Source organism: Ochotona curzoniae, unplaced genomic scaffold, assembly GCF_017591425.1.
Source record: "Ochotona curzoniae isolate NIBS_2020 unplaced genomic scaffold, NIBS_Ocur_1.0 scaffold_1852, whole genome shotgun sequence".
Taxonomy (NCBI): Eukaryota; Metazoa; Chordata; class Mammalia; order Lagomorpha; family Ochotonidae; genus Ochotona; species Ochotona curzoniae.
The window spans coordinates 15,644,524-15,650,583 of NW_024467087.1; positions in this window are offsets into that span (position 1 = coordinate 15,644,524).

Sequence of the window (6,060 nt, forward strand, 5' to 3'; positions counted from 1 at the left end):
AGTGAACCTTTCTCCCTGTCTCCTTCTCTCTGTAAATCTGATCTGCATTTCAAATAAATAAAAATAAGTAGAATTTTTTTTGTTGTTGTTAAAGAAAGGCAGAATGACAGAGAGAGGGAAGAAGGGACGTGAGGAGGGAGGGGGAACCTATGAACTATCCCATTCACCAATTCATTCCCCAAAGGCCCCCAGGGCTGGACCAGGCTGAAAGTTAGGAGCCCAGAATTCAGGCTGGGGCTCCCCTATTGGTGGCAGGGACCCAAGTACTAGAGCCATCACCTGGTGCCTTGCAGGGTGCCCATTATCAGGAAACAAAGAGCTAGGAATTGAACCCAAGTGCTCTGATACAAGGACCCCAAGTAGTGTGTTCACTACTAGCCCAAAGATTTCTTCTTTTCACTTTCTTCCTTCCTTCCTTGTCACGTTCCCACATTCAGCTGAAAGTGGTAATACTGTGCAGTAGGTGGTGGGTGGGCTTTACCACAACTGGCTAAGTCAGGCACTGTCATCATCCCCATGTTCCAGAGAGGTGGGCTAAGCACAGAGGGATTCAGTGGGGTTGTCACTGAAGCGAGCGAGTAGGAGCCCATTTTGGAATGCAAGCCTGGTGTGAGGCTCATGCATTACTCCCTTGGCTGCAGTGCTACTGGTGCAGAGTCCTTGGAGGGGAGGTGAGAGAAACTTGAGGTTGTCCACTTTCAGCCCTCTCTTGGTACCCTCCAAAGGCCACAGGACCAGCTTGCATGGGGGACTGCACAGGATAATGAGGGTGTCTGGAAACCCCATCGTATGCACATCAGTTGCTCTCATTAGGACGGCTTAGATAGTGCTTGTCAACAGGCTAAGTCCTAAACACTTGTCATATTCAGCCTGGAGAGTTGGGCTGGGATATTTGAAGCAGTTTGACTTCCAACAGTTGTCATGTAGAGGAGAGAGGGTTTCTTTATGGCTAAGAATGGAGGGAGGGCAGGTAATTGCGAGGTAGGGGTTTCTTGCACAGAGGACATTTTGGATATTCAGGTGGTACTAGTTCAGCCCTGGTAAGCAGCCACCTTCCTGCCTCTAAAAAATGCCTAAGCCAGGAGCACATATAGTTCCTTGAAAATGCCTGGGCATTCCCATGGGGAAACCCTCCTTAGCAGCTTGGCCCAATAGTAGATTTCATGGTGGATCTCTTCAGCAGAAGAGTAGGCTTGTAGGGGTAGAATAAGGGCAGAGGAGAGCAGCAAGACAGGTCTTGCACCCATCCCTCAGACATGCACGTAGCACACACATTGCTGTCAGCTTTGGGCACACTGCAGGGGCCCGGTGACAGGGGCTGATGGGAGAGAAAGAGTCATTTCTGGAGCTCTGAGCTCACGATAAGGTCTTACTTTAAAAAAAAAAAAAAAAACCACCTGCAGGCAGCTGCAGCAAATATTGGCAACAGTGGAGGCTGGACTTGGCTGCTGAGATCAACACACCTGCACTTCCCAGAAGGCTTGATGCTGTGCCCAAGACTCTGCCCCGATCTTGCAAGGACATATTTCTGAATATTGGGCCCCTGGCCCCCTTGGGGACAATTGTTTAGGGCACTAGGGAAGAGGAGGGGGGGGCAGGGAGAATCCATTACACACATGGAGTTGAGTAGAATCAGGTCTCATTTGCCCTGTAACAACCTGTTGGCTGCATAACCTTGGGCAAATGATGTCCTCTGGGATAAGCCTAAGTGACAGCATAACCATAAGAATGTGGACCTTGCTTGTGGGTGTGTGAGTTACTACTCAGATACCGCACAGGAGCAGAGCACTTGAACCAGGGCCTGGTTCAAAGGAAGTGCTAGGTACCTGATATTGAGTTTATATCAGTTCACCCCAAGCATAACCAGCAGTGAGCATTTGGAATCACTGTCTTCTGTCATTTTCCTGTATCCCCTTGACACCAGCCCCGTCTGCATCTCTGTAACCTGATCCTGGGCCCGTACCCTGTGTGTCTTGACCATGTCCATGGCAGGGTCTTTCAGCCCAAATGAGCTATTCTAGAACACATGAGGTGTGGGAAGCATGAGGGCCCAAAGCTTCCTGGGACCCTTTGAGAGAGAAACTAGATTTTCAACTTCATGGCCTTGTCATGGTCCAATGGGGTTTTCTCAACCACCTATCCTACTCATTTGAGCTGCTTGTTTAGTTCCTGTTTCACAAAGAAATAAGGAAGTGAAGAGTTGGGCCAGTCTCTGAGCAAGTGCTGGCTGGGTGGGGTTTTGGGGAGTACCTCCCACTCTCAACTGTGGTGAGCCATCGTGTGGTGGGGGTTGGGGTGGCAGGGATGGAGAGAAACAGTTGCTTTTGCATCTTTGTTTTTGGCATCAAGGGTGCCCAACCACTATTTGAGGAAGTGCCCAATGAATTGGTAAAATTCACTGTTGATGGGGCTTGGCTGGCTGAACAGTAGCCAGCCCCGTTCTTTTCAGGATCTCAAATCCTGAACAGTTGGAGCCAGCTGGCTAACAAATGAACGAGAACTGGTTTATTATTATTTTCCAAATAAACTAGACTGTATGACCTTTCCGATGCCAAAAACCACTGGCAGAATTCAAAAGTGTCATTGGAGGTGAGCATGTGGTATTATAGCGGAGACACTGCTTGAGATGGTCACGTCCTGTGCCTGGCTCCAAGGCCCTGCTCTGCTGATGACTCCAGGTGCCTGCCATTGTGTACCCTGGGTGACAGCTGGTGGCAGCTCAAGCAGTTGGTGCCTTTCTACCCACATGGAACACCTGGTTGGAGTTCCAGGCTCCCAACTTTGCCCTGACCCAGCTTTGCCTGTTGTGGGAGTTGGGGGTAGTGCAGATGGGAGTTCTCTGTCTCTCTGACTCTCTAAAAAAAAAAGTAGCTCAATCCCACCACCCCCACTGTTGTCATGGTTCCATGACCTCAAACAGGACTCCCTGGGCCTCTGTTTGCTCATTAGCAGTAGTACACAGAATCACACTTTTCAAAGCAAGAGAGGAGCCATAAGAGAGCCAAGTCAGTATTGTGGACATGCTCGCTCTGACCCCAGCAGGCTGTGTGATCTTGGATGAGGCCCTGTATCCTTCTAGATTGTTGTTTAAATTTTCTCATTTCTACTGTGAAACAATTGCCCCATTGTTTTGCTTGTTCTAGGAGCTCCTATTTGGCAAAAGCTATCAAATTTGCAGGGTCTTGTGCAAAACCAAAGTGTGGGACAATTCGCTATACAATAATTAAGGGATTAACATTAGGATATTATGGGTGAACCTGCCACTTGCAATGCTGGCTTGCCATATTAGAAAGTAGATTTGACTCCCATCTGCTCCATTTCCTATCCAGCTACCTGCTAATGTGCCTAGGAAGGCCTCAGATGATTTTTCAAGTATTTGGACACCTGCCACCTGTATGGGAGACCTGGATGGAGTCCCTGGCCCTAGCCTTTGACCTGGTCCAATCCTGGCCACTGCACTGAGGAGTGAGTTAGCAGGTGGACAATTCCTCTCTCTGGTGTTTTACCTTTCAGATAAATGGCTAAATATTTTTTAAAAATAAGTAAATATAAATTTGAAAAAAAGTATTATGAATTTCAGGATGGTGGTGGAAATACATTGGAGCAAGCCTAGGACCTGATAGGACCAGGTCTTTCTGAATGATGCCAAGCACTCGTGTGCCTAGACAACTGGCCCTGCAGCCACTTGAGGAGTGATTTGGTGGAGAGCTCCTGTGGGCTGCCTTTGCTAAAGCTCTGTTCTCTAGAACAGTCCTTGTTGCATTTCTGAGGAACCCCAGGCTCCAGAGAGCACGGGGAGAGGGACAGTGCTAGCTACTTACTCCAAACTCTGCAGTTCGACTGCTTCTACACAGTGTATAGGTCCCAAACCTTTTCCTTCCCTGCCTCCAAAGGCGAAGCCAGAGTTGAAATCATGCTAGGCCAAAGCTAGCATTGTCATCTCCTCTCAGTATATTTTCCTGGTTTATAGAAGGCTGCCACATCCGAGTCTGATGGGCCTCTCACTGTCATCTCACCAGGAAGGCAGTGAGGATAATTTAGACAAGGTCCAACTGAAAACCAGAGAGGTGAAGTGACTCAGTGTCACACAGCTGCCCTAGATAGGAATAGAACCCTAGATCCTAATTCCTAGGAAAAGAGGCTTTTCCATGGGCTGACTCCACAGCTATCAACAGCAGACAAGGAGAGGTTTATTAAGCCCCATTCTCCAGCATCAGAGTAAAGGATCAGGGTTGATATTGTGGCACAGTAGGTTAAGCTGCTGCCTGGGATGGCAGCATCCAATATTGGAGTTCTGGTTGGAGTGCTTGCTACTTTGCCTCTCCTGCTAATGTGCCTGGGAAGCAGCAGACAGTGACCCAAGTACTTGAATCCTTGCCACCCATGGGCAGACTGCGATGGGGTTTCTGATTCCTGGATTTGGGCTGTTGTGTGGCCCTGAGGACAAAACCAGTGAGTGGAAGATCTCACCTTCTCCCTGCTGCTCCTCCTTTTGAATAAGAATACACAAAGCAAAAGACCAGAGCCCCGGGAGGCAGTTATATGTTCAATTCGTAATGATGTCTCAGGAACTCCACACGTGTAAGCCCTGCAGTGTAGGAAGCCCCTAATGTAAAAACAGGCAGTGTCCCCAGGAGAGGGAGAGCCTGGGGACCCAGTGGCTCTCTGCAGCCACCCTTCTGGGGCCAGCACTCCTAATCCTGGGATGGTCAGAAGGCGAGGCTGCCATGTCCTAGCTCTTGCACCGAAGAGAGGCAAGGGGACACAGGGTTGGGCTGAAAGTGTGTGCTGGCTGTTCAGGACCCCAGGAGCAAGAGTCAGGGTGTAAGAGCAAAGGTCTGAGCAGGCAGGCCCCAGGGAAGCAGTTGGATGTGGGCTCTGCTTCCCATCATTCCACTTGCCCTTTTCTGACACAGCAGATTCTGGAGTCTTCTGACCTCTTTGACTCTTGCTCCTAAGATGAGAGCTATAAGGGCACTTTCTCAGGGAGTTGAGGGTTAAATTCAGGCAAAACTTTTACTCAGTGTCCATAATTGAGGGTAGCGATGATGATGTGATGATTTCAGTGTTAGTAGCAGCTCTTGAGGTGGTAGCAGCTGGCTTTGTGGGGTGAGGGACTAAGAGCAACTCGTTGATCAGGGGTTGAGGAGTGTTGCCATGAGGTTCTTGGTGAGGGTGGGTCAGGGCTGAGGTCTTTGAATGTAAGCATCAGTGATGAGAACTGTCGCAGGTCACCCTCGCATCCAGCAAGCTAAGCCTTGTGCCTCCCTTTGCCCAGTATTATACTCAAAGCTTTGGTTCAGGGCACTTTTCTGGGCCACTTTTGACAAGTTCCCCAGTATGCGGGGGTGTTCTCTGTAAAGTTACAGCACACACTGAAGTGATTGGCTGGGTGTGGTGCGCATGCTCACACACACATGTATGCACATGCGCTTCTCATATTTGTTCTCTCTCTCTCTCTCTCTCTCTCTCTCACACACACACACACACACACACACACACATCCTGCAGCCCAATGCTCCCCTGCAGAGCTTCTGGGAGCCTTGCAGGCCCCTGCCCCACCTTGCCTTCTCTTCCTCCGCTACCACAAAAGCCACAGGTAACAGCAGTCTCCGGCGACACAACAGACACTGCAAAACCCAGAGGCAGGCATCTTTGCAAGGCTGTTTTAAGCTTCTAGCAGGATGTGAGTGCAGGTGGCCAACGGCTGGCCTGGCTGACTTAGGCCAGAGAAAGTCACCCTCCCCGTCTCCTCCACCCCTGCCCCCATAGCTGGTTCAGCATATAGGGAGAGGCTGGGAGGTAGGCCAAGGGATTCTGCCACCCCTCTCAAGGCACAGTAGGTGGCCCAAAAGGAGCTGCAGTCCTTCTTTCCTGTACGCTAGAGCCAGGAGGCTATAGTAAGGCTGGAGGCACATGCTGGTGTCCAGAGGCAGCCTCAAGGATGTGGGAAGTCAGGAGCCAGTGGTGGTGGTGGTGGTGGGGAAACATCACCAGCCCTGTGGCTCTTTTATTTCAGTGGCAAGAAGACCCTAGAGCAGATAGCACCAGGATGCAGCC